The 22272-nt window shown below is 47.8% G+C and overlaps 1 protein-coding gene across 1 annotated transcript in view; it reads right to left on the bottom strand.

Annotated features, from left to right (window-relative positions):
- CFAP96 (cilia and flagella associated protein 96) overlaps window positions 1–22272 on the bottom strand; it is a 221294-nt gene that overhangs the window by 151742 nt on the left and 47280 nt on the right. The window lies entirely within an intron of this gene.

Raw genomic sequence — 22272 nt, 5'->3', positions numbered from 1 at the left:
ACATACAAAGAGAATGTCCTGGGACTCCTCAGAGATAAAATCGTGAATTTCCATATGGTGCTTGACAAGTGATCTTACATTTAGTTGGAACATTTTCAGCTGGTCTTGGTGGATTCTTTTCGCTGCTACACGAGCACGACCAGGGGCGGGTGTGTTGAAATTACAGATAGAACATTTCATTTCTGTTTCCCCCATACAAGAGGTTAGCTTACCACATACCCCGGCACCTGGATTCAGTGCTAAAAGGGTCTCTCTGTCATAGCAGAGAAGTTCATTCAGTTTTTGGCCAGGGATTTTGGCGAGAGGCGACGTCCAGGCGCAGACGGGCTTGCCTTAGGCCGAGTAATGATGGACATTTATAGGGCGGGAAGGGGGCAGGAGTGTCCCAACAACTGGTCCGCAACCCTGCAAATGCCACCAAAATGGCAGCTTACCCCCGAAACTATCCCTGCGACAGCGCCTAATCGGCTGCGAGGGTTCAGGGTGAGATGCGTTGAGTAGGCAACAGGGGAGATGGTGCAAATAACAGTTTTTAGAACACACTAATAAAAGTAAAATTACAATGCCTATCTTTCCCGGTTTCCGCCTAAGGAAAGTGCTCAGGATCTAGTTTGCGCGCGAGAGTCCCAGCGCGATTTAAATATCAAGAGGGGGCGGGAGTGTCCCAACAACTGGTCCGCAACCCTGCAAATACCACCAAAATGGCGGCTTACCCCCGAAACTATCCCTGCGACAGCGCCTAATCGGCTGCGAGGGTTCAGGGTAGAGATGCGGTGAGTAGGCAACAGGGGAGATGGTGCAAATAACAGTTTTTAAAACACACTAATAAAAGTAAAATTACAATGCCTATCTTTCCCGGCTTCCGCCTCAGGAAAGTGCTCAGGATCTAGTTTGCGCGCGAGAGTCCCAGCGCGATTTAAATATCAAGAGGGGGCGGGAGTGTCCCAACAACTGGTCCGCAACCCTGCAAATACCACCAAAATGGCAGCTTACCCCCGAAACTATCCCTGCGACAGCGCCTGGGTTCAGGGTTCAGGGTAGAGATGTGGTGAGTAGGCAACAGGGGAGATGGTGCAAATAACAGTTTTTAAAACACACTAATAAAAGTAAAATTACAATGCCTATCTTTCCCGGCTTCCGCCTCAGGAAAGTGCTTAGGATCTAGTTAGTCACAGTAAGTGTCTCTCAGCCCCTTGTTTCTCACAGAAACTAAAATATCTAAAACAGAAATGTAGATATCAAAAACGCAGGCGGGGGAAAGAATATCCTTCTGCAGAAACAATTAAATACAAACTGCTAATTAATGAGTGTAAGGCTCTAATAATCGCAGTGAAATCCAAATACTTCACTGAAAGAATTAGCTCCGACAAAGTCTCTACTAGAAAGCTATTTAAAACTGTCAAATCTTTGTCTAATTTTAGTAATGGTAGAACTTGTAATCCTGATCAGTATTTATACAACAAATTGGCTGAGTTTTTTCAGGCCAAAATGAATCCTATCTTCCAGAATTTCACCCTCAATCTTAATACTGCTTCTGCAGATGAGCATATTTTACCTTCCACTTTTGCAGAATCTCAAGAACCCAATATTTGTACTGATCGAAATAGTTTTGACAAATTCACCCTTCTCACTGTGGAGAAAGAAGTGAAACTCATTAACTCCACGAAGTCTGGGGGTCACTCTGGCCCCTGTCCTCCTCATGTTCTACATGAGGTTTCTAGTACAGTGTTTATCTATTTTACGGAAATAATGAATAAAACTTTGCCTGTAGGACAATTACCAGCTCTCTGGGAAAAAAGACCTGAAACTCCCTCTAATAAAAAAGCCTTTGTTACACTCTCAGGATGTGAAAAGTTACCGACCTATATCCCGCCTCCCCTTATCAGCTAAGATTCTGAAAATGGCTATGGATGCGGAAATCCTATCTTTTTTAGACTCAAACCATCTTCTTGACTCCTTGCAATATTGTTTCAGAGCTAATCACTTTACAGAGTCAGCCTTAGTGGCAGCTACTGAGAAAATAAGAAGGGTGCCGACAAGGGTGGGAAAACGGCATTGATTTCATTAGATCTATCTTCTGCTTTTTACATGGTCAACCGCTCACTTCTTATTAACCGGCTAGAGACAATAGTCTTCAGAGATGCAGCATTGACTCTGTTTCGCTTTTTTGTGTAATAGGGAGCAAGTGGTGGGTCTTGGAGACCTCCTCTCTGCTCTATCTCCTTTCCATGTGGGGTGCCTCAGGGGTCTTCCCTTAGCTCCACACTTTTTAATATCTATGCCACACCCCTGGCCAATCTTATCAGCAGCAATGGTTTTGCAGTAATGTCCTAAGCAGACGACTCACAAATTGTGGTGTTGATATCTTCTGAAGTCGAGGAGGTGGCTAAAATGTTTTACCTGCATGGCTCACATTGTGAGCTGGATGCAGAGAAACTGCTTGAAGTTAAACTCAGTTAAAACTGATTTTATTACTCTTTTAAAATGACTCCACCTTTTGGAACTCTTCGTGGTGGCCGTCCAATGTTGGTTCTCTTCCCTCCCCAGTGCAAAAGGCCAAAATTTGGGAGTGGTATTTGACACTAAACTATGCTTCTCAGACCAAATAAACCAAACCACTTTCTCTTGTTTCTTTTTGCTTATGATTCTAAGGAAGATTTTTCCTTTTATTCCTTCAGAAGAAGGTTTTGTAGCACTTTTATCAAAGGGATCTATTACAGTAATGCCTTATGTATAGGCACCCAAAAGAGTCTGGTGAAAAAACGTATATCTCCCCAAAATGCAGCAGCCAGGCAACTGTTGAAAATTCTGAAATTTGATTCTGTTTTCTCAGTCCTTGCAGAGCCTTCACTGGCTATCAGTCAGTGAAAGGATTAATTTTGAAGCACTATGGGCCAGATGTATGACCATTTTGCAAGTTGAAAAAAGGGTCGCAAAACGATTTGCGCATGTAAAATGGGTCATACGTGATGTGCGACAGGCATTTGCAAATCAGACTTTGCAATGCGACAGATCACCAACTTGCAAAAATCTGCAGGTGGAATTTGTGGGTCTCAAATAGCGAATCGCTATTTGCGAGTTGCTAACCTTCATGTACAGACGAGCCGTCACGAGCGAGTAGGCGCAAAATGACCTATTAGCACATGCAATTTACCATCAATCCAAAACAGGTGGTAACAGGGCCCAACCTGCAAACACAGGCCCAGAATGCTTCAGAAACCTTTCAATAATGGCTGCCTTGTCCGTGATAGTGAGGAGGATACAGATTTCGGCTGTTCAGCAGAGGAGGCGGAGACAGAAGAGGATTTTCAGAGTCAGGCTAATCATGTTTGAGAAGACAGAGGAAGAGGTATATGACCAGTACAAGCTGAGTAGCAATGTGATTCTAAAGCTAATATCCACCTTGAAACCACAATTAGAAAGCAGAACCCAGTGCAGCAATGCCATCCCCACCCATGTCAAGGTGTTGTGCTCCCTCCACCTATTGGCCAGAGGTAGTTACCAAGATGTCATTGCAGTGGCCGGAGGGGTGTCACGGAGTGCTTTCGTGTTTCTTTAGCAATTTCTTAGAGGCCATGCTCCACCACAAACACCAACACATCTCTCTGCCCAGGGATGATGTGGAACAGCAAAATGCTAAAATGCAATTCTACTGGATAGCCTGATTTCCACAGGTAATCGGGTGTATAGATGGGACCCATGTTTCCAAATGTCGCCCCTCTCGCCTAGAATACATATTCCAGAACTGCAAAAACACACATTCCCTCAACATTCAAGTTGTCTGCAATATATACAACGTCATCACAGACATTGTGGCCAAATAACTAGAGAGCACCCATGACTTCTACATCTTTAGGCACAGTGGCATACTGCACTGACTAGAAAGAGGGAAATTTGATGAAGGATACCTACAAGTTACTGGAATGTCATGTCCACAGTAAAATGTATTGGCACATTCATTACTCTCTGTATGTTGTCACACCCTCATATGTGTCTCAACAGTGTGTATACCCTGCGGCCATGCATCCTCCCACCATACCCGTCTCCCAACAACCCATATGAAAGGCGTTACAACATGGCACACAGGCGCATCAGGTTTGTGATTAGGGGCACATTTGGCCTGCTCAAATCATGCTTCCCGTGCCTTCACAAGAGTGCAGAGCCTTCCAGGATGTGCCTGAAACTGCATGCAAAATTGTGGCAACCTGTGCCATACTCCAAAACATTGCCTGCAGGAAGGCTTACCCATATAAGTGTCTGGATGGGCGTATTTATTTGCGGTTCTTGAGAAAATGGGTTTTGGGCCCCAATTCATCCAGTGGGTGCGACTCCTCTACTCGAAACCTCAAATCCAGATAGTTGTAAACAACAAAAAGTCTGAGGTGTTCGGACTCAATAGAGGGACCAGGCAGGGATGCCCGCTCTCTCCCCTCCTGTTTGCCTAAGACCTGGAACCCCTGGCATCCTGGGTGAGGAGGGACCCGGTGATTCGAGCTTTAAATGGACTGAAGCTTGGGAGGATTGCATTTCCTTGTATGCGGACAACATACTGTTGTTTTTAACATCCCCTATGGCCTCTCTTATAGAAGTGCTCGACATCTTCGCCATCTTTGGCAGATACTCAGGGTACTCAATTAATTGGGTCAAGTCAGTATTATACGTCCTCGCGGGCCTTCTCAGGAATTGCCCGATACAGATCAACACACAGGGCTTCAAATACCTCGGCATCTACATCACCTCTGATCCCGCTGATAGATTTGCTAAGAGCCTACTCCCTCCCTTACAGAGAGTGAAGAAGGATTCGGAGCGTTGGATGACGCTTCACCCCGGTTCTTATACGCCCTGCAAAATTCACTAGATTTGGTTCCCGCAAGCTACTTTAAAGAAATCGAGAGTCTACAACGCCGCTTACTCTGGAATGGGAAGCCGTGGATAGCACTACCTAAACTGAATCTCACCTGATACGATGGGGGTATCGCCCTCCCTGATCTTAAAAAATATTACTGGGCAGCTCATCTGACAGCCATTAATCCTGGCACTTGCAGACAGGCAGGTGATCCAGGCAATGCGATGGATCGTTGGGTACTATCTGGAGGGAACTACCAATGTGCGCTCTATTCAAGCTCCGGAAAGGACCGCCTGACCGGACCAACCAAGCATTTGGTGCAAATTTGGTAGGCAGCTAACAAAAGTATGGGGTGGGACCGTAGGGTGACTCTGGCTACTCTATTAGGGGATTTGGAGCAGCTTGGGAATTTATTCTCATCTAAAGGTTTTGACAAGTGGGACCTCATAGGTATATAAAAAATAGGCGACTTATGGATAAAGGGTTAGGTCAAGTAATTTTCAGCCCTGCAACAGGAATATGATCTTGCACCTACAGAATATTTCAGATACTTACAGGTCCGTCACACGTTGCAATCCTGTCTCCAGAGGTGAGATGTCCCCCAGACTCCTCACCCCTTGAGGACAGACTCCTTCATGGATACTTACCAACGAAGGCCATATCACTCACCTACAAAAAGTTAGTGAATCACAACAGAGATCCCCTCTTGAAACTGCAGGAAAAGTGGGAAAGGGATGGTATAATACTCGTCGATGAAGACTGGGAAATAGCGGTAGTTTCACCACAGGAGGTAGCCTTTGCAGCAAGGCTGAGGCTAGTGCAACTTAAAATCTTGCACCAAATCTACATCACGGGCCCTGAATGGTGCAAATGGGAAGAGCAGCAGATGGTACATATAGAAGGGGGTGTGGGAGTGAAGGCACGTTCCTCCACATAGTGTGGGAATGCGCATGCAGAGGTATTGGAAGAACAAACAGGAGGTGATGGGCGAGGTGTTAATGCATGCAGTCCCTCTTGAGGCAAAGAGATGTCTCCTGAATGTGTGGGAACCTACGGATCTAAAACATGCACATATCACCTGGGTTACATTGGGGTTGACGATAGCGAAAAGTAACATAGCTCAGAAATGGGGGGCAGCACAGGCACCTGCGGTGTCCGCATGGAAGAGGGATATGGATTGGTGCATGTTCCGTGAAAAGTATGTATATGTAGCCAGGGGATGTCCCAAAAAATGGTCCCACATTTGGAATGACTGGAATAAGTATAGAGGGAACATGTGTATTCTACCACTACTGCCAGCTCAAGATGAATCACTGGAGATATGATCCACGTAACCTATTGTTATGAAATTGTGCACTATTAGCTGGGATAGAACCATGACATTATGAGAAATGTGAATGTACTGCGCTATGCCTTGTGATGTTGATTCCTACTGTTAATAAAAAAGAATTAAAAAAAAAAAGTGTCTGGACCAGACTTGGAGGATGATGACCCTGGCTCACCTGCCCAACAGTAAATCAAGTGAAGCAAAGCAGCAGAGAGTAGCAGAGGGGAGAAGTCGCAGGGACCACATAGCCAGACATTATTTTGCAAGGTGAGATATATACATTGACACACTAGCCTCTACAAATGACATTAGAAAATGTAGATCTCACAACAAAAAATCCCTTTATTTTTATGGCACACAAAAAACCTTGATGGACAATCCGTCCATCATCTTCAGGATAACATAACAAAAATGTACATGTTGTGTGGTTACTCCACCACTAGCATAAAGATTAATTGGCACATTGCCAGCCACAGTTATTTCTTCTGTCTATGTCCGGCAGATGAGGATCTGGCAGGTGGAATGACAGGCTGCCAGCTGCTGCTCCTACGCTGCATTTGTGTGGCTACAGCACAGACACTACTGTGTCTAGACACCACACTGTCTGCTACCTCTCCTGTTCCTCCAATGACAATGGTGGCAGCCTGTATTGCCTCAATTGCTGCTGTTTTTTGTGGCTGCCCTCACGCAACATCAACACAGTAGTGGCCCATCTCAACCTGCAAGCCCAGGGTGTGCTTTGTGTGTTGGGTGGTTGCCTGCGCCACCCTCCCATTTGCCCTGGCCATTGCCTCCATCCTATGTGCCCGGCCATGCTCCATGCGCCTTTGTTGCCCTCTCTCCTCTGACAGCACTGTACATAGGTCCCAATTGCCTCTATAAGGGCATCCCATTTCTCATCAAGCTGTACCTGGTTGCTAGCCAGTAATGTTGTCAAATGTTTTGTTTTTGTTGCAGTCGCTGAACCTTCAGGATGGCCTGCTCAAGACTACCAAACATGTTCTGATTGCCTGATCCTGCCTGGGAGTGAGTGTCAAGCCATGATTGAAGCCGCCTTCTTGCTTGTTGCATTGGACGCAGGTGCCAGACCCTGGTGACAGGACTGCGTCGGATTGTGGCTGGCTGATGGGATGCGGGGGCCTTAATCGCAGTAGGCTGTGGTGAGCTGGATACAGCACTGCCCTGGACATGGGAACAACTTGGCTGACTCCCTGTTGCTCCACCCTGCCCTTCCTCCATCTGTCCCTGCTCCTGGTCTTCGCCTGCATCACCAGGCCTTTCCTTTCCTCCCAGAGGTGTATCTATGTGACAAAAGGGGAGATGACTACAAAGAATGTGTGAGACACCATCTCAGTGGTGGTATTATGTTGTACAGCTTACATCAGGCCTTAACTGCACTGTTTATATCACTGACTATGTTTCCCATAATGCACCCGCTTTGACATTCTGGTCATGTAAATGGAGCACCTAGGTGTATCTGGGTGAGTAGCATGCATGTGGAGGACAGGGTTTTGGCTAGAATGCTGAAATAGTAGACATTTGACACTTACCATGGGGTGAGGGGTTGTGATGTGTTGAGGGTCCCAAAGCCAACCACTGCCTCTGCCTCCAGTGTACTCTCCACCATTGCTTCTGCTGTTGATGGTTCGGTAACGTTGATGGACCTCCCCCTGTTCCCTGGACATTAAGCAGCCGTTCTGTCACCATGTCTTTGGCCCGGGAGCGCAGGACATACCACCTTTTATTTATTTCATCAATGGACCCGTCGGCCACACCCAGGGGGTTGACGCACAGCTGGAGTCCCTCCATATTTTTTGCATCTCAGGGACAGTCTGAGATGCACATCCAATAAGTGGCTCATGGTTATTGCAACATTCTTCAATGAGGATACCCAATTCCCTCTATGAAAATTTGAGCTTGGGGCGACGCTCCCTTGCTGGCTTCTCACTCTGCTTGCTGATCATTTTGGTAGCCTACCTGCAGTGTAGGTCTGTGCTGCTGCACCTTACCATGTGCTCTGACTGCTGATCAGGATCCTCCAAGGAAACCACTTCCTGCTTTAGGGTCCTTCTGCTGTCCCAGGAAGTGTTTCTGCTCATTTTTCAACCGTGGTCGCTATTTGCGACCGTAAATCACATTTTGCTGCCACGGTCGCTATTTGCAACCACAAAACGCTTTTCTCTGCCACTATTATAGACCGCTTAGCGACTTATAAATTGCTTCCTCGCTAATTGCTATGCAAGTCATTTGCGACTTGCAAATTGGTGGCCATTTTTCTATGTACATTAGAATTAGCGACTCGCAATTTGATAGTCGCAATTTAGTGCAATTTGCGGGTTGCTAATTCTAGCGGTCGTACACCTGGCCCTCTGTCTTGTGCATAAAGCTTTTCATCTGACAGGACCTGAATATTTTCAGAAAATCTTCTTTTGTCATTCACCTAACCGCATGCTTACATCAATCTCTGCTTAACTAGTGGTCGTCCCCAGAATAAATAAGGAAGATGGGGCAGCAGGAGCTTTTCCTTCTGTGCTATCAAACTTTGAAACTCTCTGCCTTCAAATTTAGGATCTCAATCCAACCTATTGCAGTTTAGGAAAATGTTAAAAACCTGGCTTTTTTCTCAGACATAGAAATAAAACTTGAATATCTGGTTAGGGTCTGATGGTTTCTTTCTGAATGCTTGCGACAAGACGCCCTCAGTTAATCGGGTGCTATATACTTTTTTTACATTTACAATGAGTTCTCTTGTGCCCACTACCGAGCTAATCTTTTCATATCAGGAATACCCATGATGATTACAAGAGGGTTGTGATTGCTAGGTTCAATACCACCCGCCACCAATGAATCCAAAAGATGTCTAGAAACAAAGATATAATCTATGACCGACTGGCTCCATATGGAATCATGGGTTGGAATACTGTATGGGGAGCTGACCAGTAACTCATTAGCGCTTCAAAGGTTATGTTCAATTATATAAAGGAGCAGTAGATTTCCACGTTGTTCCTTTCCCTGGGATAGAGGGTCTCTTTCACTCCCCGTGAAGAGATCCACAGTGGGGATGTTACAATTACTAAATAACCTAGCATTAAAGTGCCCAGTTAGGACCACGTTGAAGTTCCCATTTTCTGAGGAGGATGCTCTAATGTGGTTATCTATGAAATTGAAGAGCTGAACAAAATTAGGATTAATGCTTGAAGAAAAATTGTCACTGTAAAAATTAATAACAAACTGTTTAAATTCAACATTCCATATCAACAGGAAGGCTTGAAATAAAACTGAGTTAGTGGTAAATGGTGTCACAGCCCTCTGTGTTATTTTCAAGCTAGTCCACATGCCAAAGGCATTTTAAATTATGTTAAGAGCTTCTTGGGTGAAATCAAATAAATCAAATCCAATAAATAATTTGTAGAGCGTGCTACTCACCCGTTAGGGTCTCAAGGCGCTGGGAGGGAGGGGAGTCGCTACTGCTCGAACAGCCAGGTCTTGAGTTGTTCCCTGAAGGAGAGATGGTCCTGGGTCAGCCGTAGGGGGGTGGGGAGGGAGTTCCATGTCTTGGCCGCCAGGTAGGAGAAGGATCTTCCTCCGGCGGTGGCTTTGCGAATTCGTGGGACGGTGGCGAGAGCGAAGCTGGCGGATCGGAGCTGGCGGGTGGGTGTGTAGAATGTGAGGCGGCTGTTGAGGTATTTGGGGCCCATGTCGTGGAGAGCCTTGTGTGCGTGGGTGAGGAGTCTGAACGTGATCCTCTTGCTGACGGGGAGCCAGTGCAGGTCCTTCAGATGGGCAGAGATGTGGCTGAGATGGGGGATGTCCAGGATGAGACGTGCAGAGGCGTTCTGTATGCGCTGGAGTCTTTTCTGGAGTTTGGCTGTAGTTCCAGCGTAGAGGGTGTTCCCGTAGTCCAGTCGGCTGGTGACGATGGCCTGGGTGTCCGCCTTCCTGGTGTCGGTGGGGATCCACCGGAAGATCTTTCGGAGCATGCGCAGGGTGTTGAAACAGGATGTCGAGACGGCGTTGACTTGCTTGGTCATCGTGAGGGTTCAGTCCAGGATGAAGCCCAGGTTGCGTGCATGGTCCGTGGACTTGGGGGCGGTGCCCAGCGCAGAGGGCCACCAGGAGTCTTCCCAGGCAGAGGGTGATGGTCCCAGGATGAGGACTTCCGTCTTGTCTGAGTTCAGTTTCAGACGGATGAGCTTCATCCATTCCGCGACGTCTTTTATTCCTTCCTGGAGGCTGGGTCTGGCAGTGGCGGGGTCGGTGGTGAGGGAGAGGATCAGCTGGGTGTCGTCAGCGTAGGAGATGATGTTGAGGTTGTGTTGGCGTGCGATGGCTGCGAGAGGGCTCATTTAGACGTTGAAGAGGGTGGGGCTGAGCGAGAATCCTTGAGGAACGCTGCAGATGACTTCGGTGGCCGCGGATCGGAAGGGGGGGGAGGTGGACTCTTTGGGTTCTTCCGGCGAGGAACGAGATGATCCATTCCAAGGCCGTTCCTTGGATTCCGGTGTTGCTGAGGCGCCATATCAGGGTGCGGTGGCATACGGTGTCGAAGGCTGCTGAGAGGTCCAGGAGGATGAGGGCAGCTGTATCCCCGTTGTCGAGCAGGGACCTTATGTAGTCGGTAGCTGCGATGAGGGCGGTTTCGGTGCTGTGGTTTGCTCGGAAGCCGGACTGCGAGAGGTCGAGGGATCCGTTAGTCTCGAGGAAGGCGGAGAGTTGTTTGTTGACGGTCTTCTCGATGACTTTGGCAGGAAAAGGGAGGAGCGAGATGGGTCGGAAGTTCTTGAGGTCTGTGGGGACCGCGGTGGGTTTCTTCAGGAGGGCGCTGAGCTCGGCATGTTTCCAGCTCTCCAGGAAGGTGGCGGATGCAAAGGAGCTGTTAATGATGTCCCGGAGTTGGGGTGCGATGATGGAGTCGGCTTTGTTGAAGATGTGGTGTGGACAGGGGTCGGTTGGGGAGCCGGAGTGGATGGTGTTCATCATGCGGGTGGTGTCTTCGGTGCTGACCGGGGCCCAGGTGCAGAGGGTGGTGGTGGGGGGCACTGGTTCGGTGGTAGGGTGCGTGGTCTGTTCGCCGAAGCTGTTGTGTATGTCGGCGATATTGCGGTGAAAGAACGAGGCGAGTGAGTCGCAGAGGTCTTGCGAGGGTGTGATGTCGTTGTTGCAGGCGCTGGGGTTGGAGAGCTCTTTAACGATGCTGAAGAGTTCCTTGCTGTTGTGGGTGTTGTTGTCCAGTCGTTCTTTGAATGTTGTCCTTTTGGTGGTGAGGATCAGCTGGTGGTGTTTGCGGGTGGCGTACTTGAGGGCTGTCATGTTTTCTGCTGTCTGGTCGCGGCGCCAGGCTTTCTCGAGGGTGCGGCAGGTTTTCTTGGAGTTTTTGAGGTCGTTGGTGAACCACGAGGTTTTCTTGCTGCCGGACCTGCTGGGAGGGTTCTTCAGTGGTGCAAGGTCATTGGCGCAGTTGGTGAGCCACCGTGTGAGGTTGTGGGCTGCTTTGTTGGGGTCCTCGTGTTGGTGGGAGGGTTCTGGCTGAGGGAGGTGGTGAGCTGGTTGGCGGTGATATTGCTCCAGCTTCTCCGGGGAACCTGTTGCGGGTGGTGGAGGGTCGTGGTTCTCCTGAAGTTGAAGTGGACGCAGCTGTGATCTGTCCAGTGTAGTCCGGTGGAGTGGCTGAAGGAGATGTGCTTGCTGGAGGAGAAGATGGGGTCAAGCGAAATGAATGTGAAAAATAAACCAGGCCTGAAAAATACTGAATTCAATGGTCAGTTCTGAGATTTCTTATGATATATTTGCTTTTCCTTCGCTAGTTTTTTTTTTTCCTTTTACTTTGTTTTAACAATGCTTTAAAAACATAAGTTAATTATACTGGCTCAGAGAGGCACATATTAAACAGCATACAATATGCACACAAATCACACAGATATTTTGTTAAAAGGAGGGGTTAGATAAAACCATCCTGATCTCCAGGAGCTCGTGGTTTTGGACCTTAGTTGATTACCAGATCGCCGTTTCCGCCGTACGCAGTGAGGAGTATAGAATATAGAATAAACTGACGTTTGGGTGCACAGCACTTGGAATACTTGGAGATCAGGATGGTTTCATCTAACCCCTCCTTTTAACATGGGATAACTAGCCATTAAAGCACAATGACAAGGATCACAGAATAAACACTGAATCTTGGAGGATTGCCTATCTACATACAGGAACGTGGAATTTAATATTCCACTTTAGCCCTGAGGAAGCCCTTGTGGGTGAAATGCGTTGGCTGTGTGGTGCAAGAATAAAGATTTTCACAAAATATCTGTGTGATTTGGGTGCATATTGTATGCTGTTTAATATGTGCCTCTCTGAGCCAGTATAGTATATAGTTTGAATGTAGGTCCTGTGGCAGGGGACTTACAGAGGTGGGCACGACTTAGATTGATCTGTGTTGATACTTATATAGAAGAGCAGGTGCAGCTGTAATTGAGTTCCCTCGCTGCCATTAACCCTTTTTATGAAAAAACAAAAATTAAGAAGCATCAATAAAATAGTAAGCATAAAGCGTCTGCATAAACGGCACTTTAGAGTAAAGTAAGGTGCAACAGTATAATGTAAAAAGCACCGTTAAATGTCAGTGGCTGTGCTTACAATGACTGCTGTGCAGATCTAATGGGTGCACTGTAAATGAAAGTGTCAGACTTTGCAACCAAAAAGCGCGTACACAGGTTCGAGAGTAGCAGGTCATGTGCAGTAGAGAATCCTAACATTGTAGAACTGGCCCTCTGCAGCAGGCAATCATCTGGACTTTCAGTAGTTCAGTGGGGCTTGTGCAGCAGTAGATCATATATTAGATGAGCTGGTCACCAGGTTTGGGCAGAAGTAAATCATGTGAAAGATGAGCAAATCCCCAGGTCCAGATGAATCTTGAACAAGTCATAAGGCCTCTGTCCAACAGATCATATACAAAATGAGAATACCACTTGGGGGCATGTGCAGGAAACATACTGGAATAACAACAGGTCACAAGGGATGTGTGCAGCAAAAGATCTGGTGCAACAGGCAAAAATTACCAAGACTGCATGTTAATGGATATGGTCTCTAGCTTCATGTGCGCCAAGAGTAGGCCAAAAGTGTCTTTGCCACAAGAGATCAAGTGCAGGAAAAGTGGGCCTCTAGGGCCCCCTGCAGCCAGAGATCTTTGTAAACGTGGTTCATGCTGTCAGGGCAATGTGCGTAAATAGTTCGTCACTGTGGACTTACATAGTAGGAGATTGTGGGCAACAGTACAACAGAACCTGCCCAACAAGAGATTAGGACCAAAGCGAGCAAGTCACCTAGATGTCAAGAAGCATGGGATTGTGTGCAAGAGAACCCTGTCACTATGGTCTTGGGAGGAAACAGCAATTCAAGGCTTCAGCAGCAGGATAATATGTGGTATGTCAGCAGGTCATCACATCCATGTGTCGGAAGAGCAGATCACCAGGTGCATGTGCAGCACAAACTGACAAGACCAGCATATCGCCAGGTACAGACAGAACGGGTCACCGGGATTCTGTGAAGTGAGACTGCATGTGAAAGAAGAGCAGGTAAAAAGAGTTTTCTGCTGCTGAGGACTCTGGGAAAAACAGCTGGCCGCTGGAGTGTATATAACGGGTGGAGCAGTGGGGCGAGCCTTCCTCCCAAGTCCCCGTTGACTGGGACATTTGTAGGCTATTGAAGACCGCATCTCAAAAAGGTATGAAGGCCATCTGTAAGCGTGTACCAGGACCAAGTGTGGGAGTCAGAAGGATGGATGAAGGCCAGCTGGCTGTGCCAGAAAATGAGCTTTGCAGTCCGGCTAAAGAGCTCTCGGGGAACAACTAGGTTCTTATGAAGACCTGCTGGGGGAGTTGTAGGGCAGGAAGACTGAGGTTGTCTAAGGCCCAGCTGGATAGGTGTAAGGACCGGTTGGGGGGTTGACTGAAAACAGGCTTAGGGTAGCTCGTGGCATGCTGAAGGTATCTGAGAGCACACCTAGAATCTCTGAGAGTAAATCAGGATTGTTCAAAGACCAGCTGAGGTTGGGGCAGTCTGAGGGTCTCTGAGCGCATGCTCAAGGATTCTGGGGGCATGCTGGAGAGGTCTGAGGGTGCACAAAGGATCTCTGGGACCTTCATTTCCACCTGGTGGTGTCTGAAGATACAATTTCGATGTGTAGTGGCTTTCTTAGATTTTCCTAGGGCCTACTGGGGTGTCTCAAGGTAGACTAAGGGTCTCTGAAGAACATCTGGTGAAATTCCATGCAAATTGAGATGTATGAAACTGGACTGAGGGCTGGCCAAGGTAGCTAATGAACAGATGGTGAGTCTGAAGACTGGCTGAGCCTTAAGGCCTTGAGGACCTGAATGGAAAGTGTGTTGTATAGCAGTGAAATAGCACAACTGTCTGAAAATTAAATATTACGTTCTATCATGGTATGAACAATGTATTTCAGATTAGCTGTTGCCAATACAACTGATCCCAGGCCTCCGAATTATGCCAGCCAGGCACCTTGATCTCGCACACGCCCAACAGCACCAGGGCATTTTATATAATATACCCTCCACTTTTGCAATGCTGGCTACATCTCTGAGGTGGGGGTGACCAGGGTTTGTTGTGCAGCAGTAGGGGCAATGGAGTGTAACAGTGTAAAGGTACGCCAATGGCACCTTTCTTGCTTCAAAGGATGTTTGTGATAACATTGATTGCACTGGATTTATTCCTCTATTATTGCTTACACAGCACCTGCAAACAGATACTCGCTACTTTTCCCCGGTAGCCCAGGAGTCTCCCTGCCTCGGAAGGCATCCTCTATTTGCCCTCTCCCAAGAGATTCATTACTAGACTGTATTCTGCCATGCAGTCCACGACCCCTGTGACTACACCCAGAGCAATAGCTGACTAGAGGGCTGAACTGGGAGAAAACTTGACTGATGAGGTCTGGCGATACTGCTGTGGCCAGTAGCGGCGGCTTGTCTGCTAAGGCGGAGGAGCATCGAACCACTGCTCTCGGAGAAGTGCAAAGGAAAGAGTGGCGCTTGGAGCCAGGTTAGGGTGGGGCGGGGCTCGCAGCGTCACAGGGACTGCACAGCCTGCATGTTCTCCACCCATCTGTACTGCACAACCTGGGTGGAGAACATGCACAGGCTTCCACTCGATACCGAAGTACCGAACCACGACGCACAGACCAATCATGATGCTGCTGTCAAGCTGATGAGAGCAGCGTTGTGATTGGCTAGGGGAAGCTTGGAGCCTGGGTGCTGCCAGGAGAACAGCGAGAACGGGGAGAAGCGCCGACTGGTGACTGGCAACGAGCAGATAAGTCATCATTTTTTTCTATTTTTCTAACCCTCCCTCTCCCACCCCCGTTCCCTACCAGCTGCCACTGGTGGCCAGACAGGTATGCTATCCCCAATTTATAGACTCAGACTGTTTCGTGTGAAATTCCTGCACAGACTTTACCAAACACCCATCACTCCACACAAAATGGGGCTATCCCAGGAAAAGGGATGCCTGCGCTGAGGGGCCTGGGATGCTGGTTTTGTGCGCCTGCAATGGCATGCAGCAAAATAGCTAAATCTGGTAATCGGTCTCAGACTATAGACTCAGTGGCACTTGGCACACTACAGGGAACGCCCCTGGTGGCTCCTTTGGGCTACGTTAAATACATTCCTTCGGACACTCATAAACTCACTGCCAAGATGCTTGTCCTGACTAAGAGATGTGTTGCAATGCACAGGGTCCAGCGTGCTCACCCGAAGGTGAATGACTGGCTGGCTGATGTTTTTTTTTGCCTAAAACGACTGGAGCAATATTGATAACTGATGCCTGCCAGATCCCGCCCAGAAGATATCTAGAATCCGGCGGTGACATACCTGGCTGTTCCAGCTGGGAAGGGGGCTGAAGACAGGGAGTTGTACCTAATGGTGGGGTTCCCTGAGGAGAGGACCACTTTGCTTATATATCTTTTTTCGGTGATTGTAGCAGAGCGGGTGGATACCCTACCTCCCTGAGTGCCACTGTCAAAGCATGGTCTTGATAACACTACACTCTGCAATGCTTATTGTCGACGCAGCTTGGCCTGGTAACTGTCTGAATTTTTTTATTTGCTCCTTTCCTTCTTTTTTCACCTCATGTTTTGTATCCTACTAGTATTCAATAAATAATACAGATTATATCAAAAAAAATGTTAAGGTGAGGCTAACTGCACTTTTTGGAGAGAGGTCATTTGGAATTCCCACAACCCATTCTGGAACTGCCAGCAGTACAGGTCCCTCAATCAGGTCCTCACTGCTGGAGATCCGTCAAGCAAATCACCCGAGGTCCGACTATTATACGCTCTTCAAGGTTCTCAAACGTTATCAAACGTTGAATATATGAAAGAGAATTTGTGACGTCCCCTAGGTGCAAGTGGACCAACAGACAGGTAACCTGGCTTTAGCCTCACGTTAATGCCTCTGTGCTCATGTGACATTGATTTGACCTGACTCCTGCGTCATTTGTGGAAGGCGCACGTGCAGCAGCCTGAGCTCCGGGAGACAGCTTCCTGTTTCCCGCACAGTACCTGCAGCAGCGGTGCTCATGGGCAGACAGTCCACGCTTGAGTACGTCTGGCTGCATGTCATCAGGATGCAGAGTAAATGAGCTGTTGTGGTGTGTGTCCAGGGCCTTAAGTGGGCCAGGTCCTAAAAGGCAGGTGCTGAGACGGGTCCCTTTTGGGCTCTCCATTTTTGCAGTCACTCTCAGGGTAAAAACAAATCTTACTTCTGCAGCAGCAGCACCCTTCACTGCCTTTGGTGTAGCTTCAAAGAGACTCGGTAAAGTTCGTTCAGTCTCATCATTTCAGAACGGAAGCATTTTCAATATTTTGTACAACCAAGCCTTAGTTGTTGCTTATTTATCTTATACAACTAACATCCATTGGCAAAGCCAATAGTCCTAGCTTGTTGTAGGTGTAATGTTACTTGCTGTTTTAGATATTTGAATGAAATGACAGAAGCAGCAAAATACCAGTCGGGCGGCACACTATGCTAGGCACAGATTTTTAGCTTACATGTTTTTAAGGCACACCCCTTTGAGAGACCTCCCCCTAGTGTTTCATCCCACTTAAAGTCCTGGGTGTGTCCTTTTGTTCTCAGACAGCTGAATTAGAGATATAACTGAGCTTGCTCGTCTACGGGAGTCCTGTTGTTGGTAAGCAACAAGGTACTTTATGTGACTGACTGCTTAATGCGCCAGCGAACACAGATATGGGGGAGGAGTGATGAATCACGTTGCAGGCACCCCTAAGCATGGACTGCTCCAGGCCTGCCGGACTCTCACCGGTCAGTCAGCTAGTGTGTAATAATAGTGACTAAGGTGGAAGACACAACCTGCTATATAAATAAATGCCTTTTCATTTGGCCCACTAGGTATAAAGTTGGCAGCAAAGCCTTTGGTTGGTAATGTATGTGACTTGTAGTTAGTTTCTGCTGATGGGGCCGCTTGGCAGGATTGCAAGACCTCCTTTGTTGTGAGGTTTTACTGTTGCACTAGACAGCAATGGGATTACAGTTATTATAGCATCACACGTATCCAGGAAAACCATGTTACAAAATGCACAGTAATTAGAGAGCATCTCAATGGATCCTTGCAGTGGTTTTAAGGTACATTCCACTCTATTCCCAGCGCCTTGAGACCCTCATGGGTGAGTAGTGGCGCTTAACAAGTACTGATTGATTTATTGATGGACTATTACCTAAAAATGGTGCTAATATTTTAAATCTGCCGAGTTACGGGACTGTAATCCCTTCTACTCACAATAAAGTGTCACTCAAAGTGTCACACGTGTCAGTAAAATGTCAAACACCAACACATTGAAAAGATGGAAATGGCACACATAAGCAAACTGAAAATTTGGCAGCTTTGAAAGACATCAGGTACATTTCTAATGGGATCTGGGCCAGTGCATTATATATGGTAGGTTCCTGGGCACAAGCATTACCTGTGCCCAGAGTGCATCTGTGTTCTTCTGCCCAGCATTGTGCTGACCCATCATTCTCAGTCCCGAAACATGGAACATTCACACTGCCATCACACTGCCTACTCAACCGCATGTTTAACACACAAGGTGGCGCTCAACAAGAAAACACTTACACCAAAAGGCAACTCGCCAGAATGGCCGGAGCAAGGGACATTTAGTCCGTCAAAATATATCTAGAGAGCGAGGAATGGTCCACCTCTTGGTGCAATATAGTATGTCACTGTGCACGCAAGAGGAGGCAAGCTTGACCCCACTGTGCAACGGCGGACTGAAGCCAACACACCCCGACAAGCGTTGAAGCCAGCTCGACAGTGCAACAGTGAAAGGTTTGCTCTAGACAGGTGTCTTCACAACCTAGGTCAGGAAGCTTCCTTGGCCTTGCCAAAGTGATCAGGTACACAGGTGATAAGCCATAGTGCCATTGAGGGGTTACCGACACATGCTACTGGCACACATAGGAGAGAGAGGACCATGTTCCATGGAGGGTCCATGGATGGGGAGTCCCATTACCTCACTGGCTGAGCCAGTGAACGGTAACAGCCTGACTCCGGCATCACTGTATTTATCCCGTGATGCTGCATTCAGTTCACACAGTAAATAAGATGCCTCCTCCTAAATGCCTAACGCCATATGTAGGCATCAGCCGAATGACTGCTTCCCAGGCAAGATCAGCAGAAAGAACACTACTCGTGGAACATCGCAACCTGCAATGCTGCAATACACATCACATATGTAACCAGTGCACTGTAGACCAGGACATGCGAGTTGAAGAAGGGGGAAGGCAAGGAACTTAATGCAACAAATTCAAGCAAAGCATTGGGTTGGGGATTCAGTTGGTGCTACTCATGAAGCTGCTCCTCCCTTCTATGAGGAAGCTCTGGAGTGCCTCCTCGGTCAGGCAGCCACAGATGCTGCAGGAAGGTAGATGCTGGCTCGCCGCCTGGCAACAAAGGTGCACCCTACGGTGGCCACACACTGAACCTGAATGAAGTACAATTCAAATAAGAGGGCTTGGGTTCCCCGAGGCGCATGTTCATAAGCCATAGCATGTTCATATGCACACTATAACTAGGAAACATACTATGTCTATGCCATTGCCGGGGCAAGGGACATCCCACTCTGCTCTTTCTGCCAGGTATTCGGCCCTCGAACTGACCCAGTTACATGCTCATTGGCCCCTTAGTACTACTACTCAGTCCACACTTAACTCACTAGGTCTGCTTTGCCCCAGACGGGCCTTTCCTGAGGTCGCCTCTCCTTGGGCCAGGGAACCCCTTTTAGTTACTCACCATGTTCGGACCCCCCCTCTTCCTTCGCTAAAAAGACTGTCAATTCCAAGTTTACGGTGAGCTATCTGAATACTCGCTCCTTGCCTAAGCATCAGCTGGAAATATTTCAACTCTTGGATTCCGACAAACCCGACCTGTTATTTAACACCGAGACATGGCTCAATGAGGAATCTTCCCCGGATATTCTTGCCGCGACCCCGCCAGGTTATTACATTCTCCAGGCTAATAGGGTCTCAGGCAAACCGGGTTGTGGGGTGGCAGCTATCATCAAGCACCCCACCCGTTTTTCCTCATTGGCCGTGGATGATATTCCCTCGGTCGATTGTCTTGTCCTTAGGTTGGAATCTCCAACTGTACCTCTTATTTGTGTCCTGGCCTACCGGCCCCCTCAGCACATGCCCAATTTTCCATCTAGGTTCAGTGACATGCTCTCTCAATTGGTTATTAACAACTCCAAAGTTTTAATTCTGGGGGATTTTAACTATTGGCCCACCAACGATAAAGAGAGTGCGTGTTCCTTGGCCTTTTCTGATCTATTGACGGGCATTAATTGCTCCCAACATATTAAATCGGCTACCCATGTAAAAGGCCACATTCTGGACCAGGTTTGGACTGTTAATTTAGATATCTCCATCCCTTGCATTCTGCCCTGCCTCTGGTCGGACCATTTTATTATTACTTTTTCTCTTACCATTGGGTCAGACATCAGCCGGATACTAGAGGGTAATCTCCTAGCCAGGAACTGGAACAGAGACGACCTCCGCGGATTTGTATCCTTACTTAGAGCCTCTCCCCCTCCTGACTGTGACTCTTTAGATGACCAGGCTTCTGGCCTAGATCGTTGGCTTGAATCAGCTTGCGACACTGTAGCCCCCTTCAAACAGGTCAGACTTAAACGTCCTCATGACGCACAGAGATGGTTCTCTGAGGAACTGAAAGGCAAAAAGCTTAGAGTTAGGCAGGCCGAGCGGTGTTGGCGCCGAGATTATGCCGCTGATAAAAAGTCGTACAAAAGGGGGTGGTGATGGACGGAGCATCTGAATCAATCAATCCACCCCCTTTTGTACCGCTGATAAAAAGTCGGCATTTGCAACCCAGCTTAAAGAGTATAAACTAGCCATCCTGCAAGCAAAAACCGTCTATTTCTCAAAGAAGATTGTTGACTCAGCTTCTAAAGCCAAAGACATCTTCTCTATTGTTGAGGAGCTGTCACATCCAGACAGGGTCACCATTAGACCCCTTCCTTCCCAGGAGCTCTGTGACTCTCTCAACCAGTTTTTTATCTAAAAAAATCTAAAAATTAAAAATAGCATCTGTCCTCCTGCCACCCTTGACCTTCTCACTCCTGTGGCGAACCTGGATATCCCTAATCCCCAACTGATCACTCAGATTCCCCCGATTACAGAAGGTGAGTTTTTGACTCTTCTGAATAAAGTGGCTTCTGGCTCCCCCACTGACTGCTGCCCCCCCCCCATGTCTTGCGCGAGGTTTTCTCCGCTTGCTCCTCCCCCCCTTGACACTTTTAAATAACTCCCTTAAACTGGGCCTGGTCCCCAGCTCTTTTAAAGTCGCTGAGGTGGTACCAATTCTTAAAAAACTCAACGCAGATCCTTCAGTCATGAGCAACTTTTGCTCTATTTCTTTACTCCCCTATCTTAGCAAAGTCCTTGAGTCCCATGTCACCAACTCCCTGAGCCTCTTTATCGAGAGCTCGCAGTTCCTCGACTCCCAACAGGCGGGCTTTAGACCCGCCCACTCCACTGAGTCTGTCATCCTCTCAGTGATGGAGGAACTGCGGAGGGGAGCTGACTCTAACACCAGCCAGGCCTTGGTACTCCTGGATCTATCGGCCGCCTTTGACACGGTCGACCATAAGATTCTGGTATACCGTGTCAGGGAGGCCGGCATCCAGGGATCGGCCCTTAATTGGGTCCGCTCTTTCTTGAGCAATCGCTACCAGGCTGTTCGTCTCTCCTAGTTCTCCGCGGAGAGAGTTGGGATGACATGTGGTGTCCCACAGGGCTCCTTCCTTTCCCCGCTCCTTTTTAATTTGTACCTAACCCCCCTTATCCAGTCCATACGTAACAGCAAGGTCACCGTATTCAATTATGCGGACGACATTCAGCTGATTTTTTATATTAATTCCTCAGAACAATCTGTTTATGATTTTCAGTCTACTTTACGTCACATCAGTGACTGGATGGGGGCAAACCACCTCAAACTTAACCCCGATAAGACCGAGTTGGTTCTTATCGGGGGTGCCGCTAACCCTTGGAGGCCTCATTTCTGGCCAACAAGTTTGCCCCCCCCTCCCCACAAACTCAGCAAAAAGTCTTGGGGTGATCATCAACAACGATCTTTCGATGAAGCCACAGATCAATGCTGTAGTTTCCTCTAGTTTTTTTCATTTGCGAAAAATCCGGAAAATTGCCCGTTTTCTCACTACTCATGCCCTCACCCTGACCCTTTTGGCGCTGGTTATCTCCAGAATAGACTATGCCAATTCTCTCTATGCTGGCATTCCCATCTATCAACTGAACCGCCTACAGCTGGTTCAGAATCAAGCTGGTCGGCTAATCTTCCATCAGCCTAGGCACCAGCATGTGCGCCCCCTGCTGAAGACCCTTCACTGGCTCCCGGTAGCAGAACGCTGCTACTTTAAACTAGGCTGTATCATCTTTAAAGCCCTAGCTGGCCTCGGCCCTCTTTTCATTTCTTCTCTTCTTCACCACTATGTTCCCTCCCGAAACCTTCGCTCTTCCCACCTTGCCCTACTCCATACTCCCGTTTT

The sequence above is a fragment of the Lissotriton helveticus genome, chromosome 2_2 (genome assembly GCF_964261635.1).
Source record: "Lissotriton helveticus chromosome 2_2, aLisHel1.1, whole genome shotgun sequence".
Lineage (NCBI taxonomy): Eukaryota > Metazoa > Chordata > Amphibia > Caudata > Salamandridae > Lissotriton > Lissotriton helveticus.
Note: the sequence above shows the minus strand (reverse complement) of the source record. Positions and strands in the feature narration are given on the sequence as shown.